This window comes from Talpa occidentalis, unplaced genomic scaffold (genome assembly GCF_014898055.3).
Source record: "Talpa occidentalis isolate TD23 unplaced genomic scaffold, MPIMG_talOcc4v2.1 talOcc4.7, whole genome shotgun sequence".
NCBI classification, from domain to species: domain Eukaryota; kingdom Metazoa; phylum Chordata; class Mammalia; order Eulipotyphla; family Talpidae; genus Talpa; species Talpa occidentalis.
The window spans coordinates 3,172,082-3,180,940 of NW_023605083.1; positions in this window are offsets into that span (position 1 = coordinate 3,172,082).

Genomic DNA, 8,859 nt, shown 5'->3' on the forward strand with positions numbered 1-8,859 from the left:
CATGCCCTCCGCACCTGTTCTCTGAAGTGTGATGGTGCTAACTGGAGAGCGCCTGTCCCTATTGCAGTCCAGAAAATGCAGTCACCTGAACTGGAGGGGGAAGGATAATGGTGCAGGGAGAAAGTGATTCTTGCTGGAGAGATGGAAGGCACCTTCTTGGTACAGAAGGCATGTCTGGGCATTGGGAGGGGGCTACTGACTGGCTGGGGGCCATGGAAATGTGACCCCCCTCCCAGGGAATGTGCATTCCAGTAGGGAGAGGAGACTTGAGCTAAAAATATAACACTTGGGCCTGAACAGGCAGCCTAGACCTTGGTGCTGACACCAGGGCTGGCAGCTCTAAATCTCAGCACCTGACACATGCACACGCGCACATATGGCTGAAAGCAAAGTCTCCTCTAGGCCTCAGTGACAAAGGGCATCCAGGGCAGGGAGTGTAGGCGCCTCCTCTTCACATCACACCTGTTCTTACTCCATGTTCCATCAAGAGACCAAGAGGGGCAGGAGCCAGCACTGGGGAATAAAAGGAGAGTGAAGGTAAGATTTAAAACTTAGTGACTTCATGGCCAACCTCGTGGCACAAGGTTAACAAGCACAGCACTGTGAAGTTCTCTGCAGCCTCTGCAGCACGAGTTCAATCCCCCAGCAGGGAGCTAGCCACATGGCGCAGCAGACCTCTCCCGTCTCCCTGCTGCTCCCTTCAGCAGTGTATTTCAGTAGATCTGCCTGTTCTGTTCCCCACTCTGTCTCTGGTGAATCCTCTCACCCCCACCCCATACCCTGGCTTGTACCCCAGTTCTCATATGCATAAATAAATAAATTTTAAAAAAATAAAAAAAAACTTGGTAACTTCAGCTGAGAAAAAGCAGCAAGAAGTTATTGAAGGTGGAGTTTAGAGAAGGAAAAGAAAGGGCTGGCTGTCCACAGAAGCTGCCAAATAACACAGAATGACAAGGACCATCTTACCCAGTCCCTTTCTGTGCCCATGGTGAACCCCAAATCATGGTCTTCCTTTCCTGTGGGAACTGTAGAATCTTTGGCAACACGGAACCTGGAACACCATCCAGCTAATGGAGCTGACACAGTAGTGGGGGGAGCATGAACGATGGTCATTGGCAGGAGAATCTAGCAATTAGGTCCTACCTCCTATGGTTAGTATCTCAGATGTGTAGGTATTGGTGAAGTAACAGGTCTCAAAATCTAACTTGACATCAACAAAGGGGGAGGATAGTTTACAGAAGGGGAAAAGTATTTGCCAACCACAAATCTGATAAGGATCAACCTCCAGAGCTCACAGAGAGTTCTCACCACTCAGCACCACATGAAGACAAGCAGAGCAAGGACACAGTGGGTCAAGGACTTGAACGGACATTTCTCCCAAGAGGAGGCAAAAATGGCCAACAAGAGTGTGAAAAGATGCGAATCGGAAATGCAAATTTGAAGCACAAGGAGATATGACTTCATTCCTACTGAATGGCACTCAGTTTGACACAGGCAAATACCAAGTGTTGGCCAGGACACGGGAGACTGAGAATGTGCAAACACTGCAGTTGGTAAGTTAGAAGGGAGCTGCTGTGGGAAATAGCTTAGGGCTCCTTGGAACAATTAGAATTCTCCTAAGACCCAGCCATTTCACTCCTCGGTATATATACCTAAAAGAATTGAAAATAAATGTTCCAACCAAAATAGAGACACATTATTCTGTACTATGCACAATAGCCTAAAGATGGCAACACCTAAATGTCCATCATCCAATGAGTGGATAAAAAATGTGATGAATACATCGCAAAGTATTATTCCATCATGAAAAGGAATGAAGTTCCGTTATATGCTACAGCATGTATGGCCCTTCAAAAACATTATGGTAGGGCCTCCCTGGTGGCGCAAGGGGTTAAGCACAGCACTGTGAAGCTGTCCGCAGCCTCTGCATCACGAGTTTGATCCCCAGCCAGCCAGGGAGCTACCCACATGGTGCAGCAGACCTCTCCTGTCTCACCCGCTGCTCCCCTCCGCAGTGGATTTCAGTAGACCTGCCTGTTCTGTTCCCCACTCTGTCTCTGGTGAATCCCCTGACCCCCCCCCACCTCTGGCCTGTACCCTAGTTCTTGTATGCATAAATAAATCTTTTTTTTTTAAGATTTATTTCTTTATTTTACACAAGAGCCGGGGTACAGGCCAGATTCGTGGGAGGGTGAGAGGATTCACCAGAGACAGAGCGGGGAACAGAACAGGCAGACTGACGAAACACACTGCTGAGGGGAGCAGCGGGCGAGACAGGAGAGGTCTGCCGCACCATGTGGGTTGCTCTGAGGCCGGCCAGGATAGAATCGGCACTGCAGAGGCTGCAGACAGCTTCACAGCACTGCACTCAACCACCTGCACCACCAGGGAGGCCCTCCGTCTCTACTGTCTTAATAGAAAACAGGCATTCTCCAGGAGGCTTCTGAATTGGATCTGTTCTGTTGTCTTGGCTGAAGTAAATGAAGACAGCAGAGACTATCGCAACCACGCTCTTGGATCCCGCAAAAGCCTTTTCAGATAATAGTGGATATTAATTTCCTAGCTCACCAAAACCTGACATGTTTTATTTACTTAATGGCAATAGTGAATCTAAAATGAGAGATCGAGTTTTCTTCCTCTATTATTCTAAATGTCCATCATCAGGCTTTCTTTCAGCTTGGATGGATCCTTTACTCATACATGACTTTGGAACTTGCAGTGGTGATTTGAAAAATACTGGTTCACTGAGTCTTGCAGATATTTCAATAGCAACCCCATTTTACAGCTGAGAAAAGTGAAATTTAGAATGGATAACTAGCCCAGACAGCTAGTGATGACCGGAGTCAGGACTCAAACCAGTTCTGACTTGGAAGCTTGTGCTCCCATTCTGTGCCACACTGAATGCATTTCGTGGTAGAATCTTTGGCCCATGGTTAAGTCAAGTCAAAAACAGGAAAATAACTAAAAGAAAATCAAGGGCATTTTGTAACAAAGTTCAAGGAATTAAGCTGCCTGCACGAAGCTCTTGTTTTCTTCGCAGCCAACAAACTGAATGAAGACATGTTCTGGGCCAGTGGGCCAGTGGGTTAACAGCGAATTGCAAGGCTGGTCTAAAGAGTGATTAAGACGGCGACTGCGGCCAGTGTATAGATTTTGGTCGTTTGAGCAGAGGACCAGACAGAAACAGCAGCTGAGGGGACGACATGCCAGTGGGGCCCAGGTGTGGAATCTAGAATGTAGCAGGATTAATGAGGCCGTTGGGCTTCCAGAGCTGTGTCCCCACAGGTCAGAGGCCACACCTGCAAATGTTCTTCCACAGGGGCAAGCGGCGACTTTTCCCAGGTGCTCATCCCTGCCCTGGCCATGAGAGGCTGCGCTGAGTCACTCCTGTGGTTTTTCTCTTCTTCTCAGTGAAGCTATTAACCTGTGAAGTACCAGCTGTCTGTCTTGTAGTCCAGGACTTCGTCAATGACTCAAGGTCAAACTCTGACATTCTGGAAAATTTTCTGGCTCCTACTGACCTCTCCAGACTCCATTCTCACCTCCCCGCTTTCCAGAGTCACAGCTTACGCACAGACTTGGTGTCTGCTGTTTCCCTCTATCTGGAATGAACTGCCCCAGCCCCACCCGGACCTCCTTTGTCTGGGTGAATCATCACCTCCTTGAAAAGCCCTTTGTATTGGTGTCCACCTCCAGACTGCCATTCACCCGTCTGCTCACCTCCATAGCTTGCCCCACACGAGGACCAGGGTGCTGTAGCTTATGAGACAGATACCACACTCACAGAGCTCATGGGTCTGTGTTTTATACCGCAAATAGTTGCTTATCTTCCTTGCCTGTTGGACAGCAAGGTCCTTCGGACAGAGATGATGCTTTCCAGGGAATTGTTCATTGTTAGATCCCTGAGCCTCACACAGTCCCTAGCATAAAATAGGAGCTTAATGCTACTTGCTAAATCAGTGAGTGAATGAGGGCCTCCCTGGTGGCACAAGGGGGTAAACACAGCACTGTGAAGCTATCTGCAGCCTCTGCTGCACGAGTTTGAGCCCTAGCCAGGGAGCTGCCCACATGGCGCAGCAGACGTCTCCTGTCTCCCGCTGCTCCCCTCAGCAGTATATTTCAGTCACTCTGCCTGTTCTGCTCCCCACTCTGTCTCTGGTGAATCCTCTCACACACATACCCCGCCGCACCTCTGGCCTGTATCCCAGTTCTTATATGTATAAATAAATCTTTAAAAAAAATAAATAAACAGGGGCCTCTCTGGTGGCGCAAGGGGTTAAGATGCAACCTATGAAGCAATCCGCAGCCTCTGCAGCACAAGTTGATCCCTGGCCAGTCAGGGAGCTACCACATGGTACAGCAGACCTCTCCTGACTTGCCCGCTGCTTCGCTGCTTCTCTCAGTGGTGTACTTTGGTCATTCTGCCTGTTCTGTTCCCCATTCTATCTCTGGTTAATCGTTTCCCCCCCACACACATCTCTGGCCTGTGCCCCAGCTCTTGTATACATAAATAAAATAAAATCTAAAATAAATAAATAAATAGCTTAAAGGGGGGCTTACAATCTTGTCATGGGGTTGTGTGTATACATTAAAAATACCACCACAAGATAGCACACTCTCAACAATCTTGTGCCAGCTAAGCCAGAAGTGTCTAGGGATTAAAGAATAAGTAACAATGATACAACAATAATAGCAACGATGATGTATTTGTTTGGCTAATGGCTGTGCAAACAGTGGCAGCCTTTCAGGGGAGGATCACAGCCCAGTTTGTGCTTCTTTCTCTCCCAAGTGGGTTTTCCTGGGTGAGCTGCTCTGTTCCAAATCGTGCTGCAGGGATTCAGCCTCTGTGTTCTGGTTCCACTACAGCTTCCAGCTGTGCAGATGAGGAAACAGAGGAAGGCAGGGTTGGAGTGAGCACACTGTCGCCAGCAGCATCTACTGCCCAGAACACAGAGGCTAAGCCCCACCTAATTGCAGGGGCGCCTGGGAATTGTAGTCTTGGGGTGCGCCTGCAGGAACAGGAGGTGGGAAGTGCTAGACACAGATCAGTCTGTGTCACATCTTTTACTGGGCATCTACTCAATGTCACGCACCTGCTAAATAAGTTATATGTGCATTGTCATCATATCTTTACACCTGCTTTCATTTACAAAGGAGGAAATTAAGGCTTGCAAAGTTTAAGTACATTTTATGAGGTAAAAGGCTCATGCTTGGAGAATCAATGTGGAACGAAGTAGTTTCCACCCCAAAGGCTGTTGTTGAAGAGAAGTAAGGACGGGTAACACTGGGCGGCACCACCTGCTCTGAGACTTCACCTGCCCTCTCTGTGTCATTGTGGATTAGGAGTTTGGCAGTGTTCTCACTGGCTGTGAACTCACTGGATCCTCACAAAAATGCTGTGGAAAGATACTGTCGATGCCCATACTTTATTTATCTATGCATACAAGAATTGGGGTACAGGCCAGAGGTGTGTGTGTGTGAGAGGATTCACCAGAGACAGAGCCGGGAGCAGAACAGGCAGATCTACTGAAATACACTGCTGAGGGGAGCAGCGGGAGACAGGCGAGGTCTGCTGCGCCCCGTGGGTAGCTCCCTGGCAGGGGATTGAACTCAGGCCACTGAGTGGTAGGCCCCTCAATGTCCTTATTGTAAAGATGAGAAAATTGGGCCTCCCTGGTGGTGTAAAGGTTTAAGCACAGCACTATGAAGCAGTCCGCAGCCTCTGAAGCACCAGTTCGATCCCTGGCCAGTCAGGGAGCTACCCACATGGCACGGCAGACCTTTCCTGACTCCCCGCTGCTCCCCTCAGCAGTGTATTTCAGTAGATCTGCCTGTTCTGCTCCCCGCTCTGTCTCTGGTAAATCCTCTCACCCCCTGCATCTCTGGCCTGTGCCCCAGCTCTTGTATGTGTAAATAAATAAATCTCTAAAAAAAAAAATGAAGATGAGAGAATTTCACAGAGATGGAGGGACTTGCCTGAGGTCACTTGCCTGGTAGGCGGCGTGTCCCCAGAGGCTCACACACCTGCACCCCGCTCCGCCTCTGCAGACAACAAAGGGGGTCACGGCAGGGTGGGGCCCGGGAAGGGAAGCGCGGGCGCCCTCGGGAGCCCACTTGCAGGGCCAGCGGGCGCGAGAGGGAACAGGAGGCGTCGCCGACAAAGGGGAAGCGCCGCGGACGGGCCCTGGCGCCCTCGCCCCCGGCTGCCCGCCTGCAGGCGGCGCCCGAGCAGCGGCGACATCTAACCCCGCGTTTTCCCCCGGCAGAAACACCACAGGGGGCCCTGGAGCGCCCGCACAGTGGTCAGCGCAGTGGGTTCCGCTCTTCCCAGGCCAGCCGCGGCCGTGGACAGCGGCTTGATGACGTCACGCGAAAAAGCGAACGCGGGTCGCACGTCCTGCGCAGGCGCCGCCTCCGCCCTACACGCCCTACGTCCCCGCGCATGCCCGGCGCCTCAGACGCCGCGGAAGGCGGCACCCTGTGGTCACGCCCCCTCGCCCCGCCTTCCTGGCTCCTTCTGGAGGCGCCATTGGCTACTTCACCCTACGAGTGGGAGAGCTGCCGGTCGGAGAGATCTGATTGGTTGAAGCCACCGCCCCTCTCCCGATCGCCGGCTTGGATTGGGTGAAGTGCGGCAGGCGTTTGCCAAACCGTTACGTCAATTAGGCTGAGACCGGAGGAGCCGGTTTGCCACCGGCCGGTGTTGCTTCCGGGCCTTACCGGGGGCAGCGCCGAGCTGGACGCGGGCCCGGGGCGCGATGGGCGGCCCGGGACTGGGGTCCACGGCCTCGGGGAGGCGTGCGGAAGCGCCCGCGCCGGCCCCGGCGGGGCCTGAGAGAGGACCGGAGCAGGGTCCCCGGTGCCGCGAGCCCGCGGAGACCTCCCGCGAGGGCCCGGGCGTCGGCTCCCACCCGGCGCGGACGCGGCCGGCCCGGGGTTTGGAGGAGCGGGCCGGCCGGGCCGGGCCGGGCCGGGCCGGGGCGTCCGCGGGGAGGCCTGGGCCGCGCGGGGCTGGAGCCGCGGAACTGCCAGAAACGAATCAAAAGCCGATCGCGACACCTCGCGGCCCGCCGCGCGGGGCACCTGAGGCCGGCCGAGGCCGGGGGAGCCGGGGACGCGGGAATGTCTGCGCAGCTTGTCGAGGCTGGCGCCGGCGACCCGCGGGGCCAACGCGCTGTCCCCGGCCTAGGGGAAGGTCGTCGGCGGGAGTGCGCTTGTCTGCAGACACAGCCATGAAGTCGCTGAAGACGGTAAATCGAAGACTTAAGAAACCCATCGCGACAATAAGCCACATTTTTCTGGATCGGGACGAGTCATCTGAGATGCCTGAGGGTCGGGAGCCACCAGCCCCACTGAGAAGCTGTTCTGCAGGCTGCTTGGCAGTTCTGTGACTCGGAGAGCACTTGCCAGTGTGATAAAGACGGGCAGTTCAAGATCAGCAACCGTGTGGCAGGTCCAGTCGTCAGAGATCAAGCCACAGAAAGCATCGTGGGAGAGCCTAGTTATAATGCCGCCTGATTATATTTATTTTTTTATATTTATTTTTTTTTTTGTGGGACCCTCGCCGGTGGCCGGGGATCGAACTGGCGCTGCAGAGGCTGCAGACAGCCTCGCAACCCAGTGCTCAACCACTGTGCCACCAGGGGAGGCCCCTGATTATATTTAATAAACCAAAGCTGACTTTCCTTAAGTAAAATCCCTGCCAGCAGGGCACCCTGGGTTGGTTCCATACCATAAGGGTTCCAGACCATGGAGAGAACATCGTAATACTCAAAGATGAGGTCCATCAAGACTGTCACCTCATGAGGGCCTCCCCTGGTGGCACAGGCGGTTGAGGGCAGCGCTGTGAAGCTGTCCACAGTCTCTGCAGCACGGGTTTGATCCCGGCCAGCCGGCGAGAATCCCACATGGCGAGGCAGACCTCTCCTGTCTCACCCACTGCTCCCCTCAGGAGTGTATTTCGTCAGTCTGTTCTGTTTTCCACTATGCCTCTGGTGAATCCTCTCACCCTCCCGGCCTCTGGCCTGTACCCCAGCTCTTGTATATATAAATAAATAAATCTTGTTTTAAAAATTAAAAAAAAAAAAAAGACTGTCACCTCATGGTAGTATCCCCAAGAGACCCATGGAAACAGGCAGATGCACCTCCAGGTCACCCTGCAAAATAGAAATACCACAACCACCTTCTGCCTTAGAGTTGTCCTCAAATTATTTCCAATCAGGTCATTAAGAATGTCCCACATCAGGCCTCCCCGGTGGTGCAGTGGTTGAGCGCTGGGCTGCGAAGCTGCCCGTAGTCTAGTCTCTGCAGTTCCAGTTCGATCCCCGGCTGCTGGTGGGGGTCCCACATGGCACTCAGACCTCTCCTGCCGCGCCCGCTGCTTCCCTCAGCAGTTTGTTTCGTCAGTCTGCCTGTTCTGTTCCCCACTTTGGCTCTGGTGAATCCTTTCACCCTCCCACACCTCTGGTCTGTACCCTGGTTCTTGTATAAATAAATAAATAAATATTAAAAAAAAAAGAATGTCCCAGATCATTAACATTATGTAGGGAGATAAAAACACATGAGATTAACCTATCCCTATAGGACTGCCCGAAAAAAATGACCTTGAATTTTCACTTAGGTCGAGTAATCAGAGCTGATAAATAAAAAGTTCATTGTGTTCTTCAAAACCAGCAGGGGGCGCGCATGCTGACAACAGCAGTAAGGACCCTGCGCAAATAGGCGCGCTCAGTTTCAATCCTGGGCTGAAGCAGGTGCTTTACACCGACGGGCATAAAGCTCCTGCTATTTAGTATGAAGCATGTGCATCCTCCCCCAACCCCGCATTGTAAAAGCACAGGTTTATTGCGAAAAGGAGAA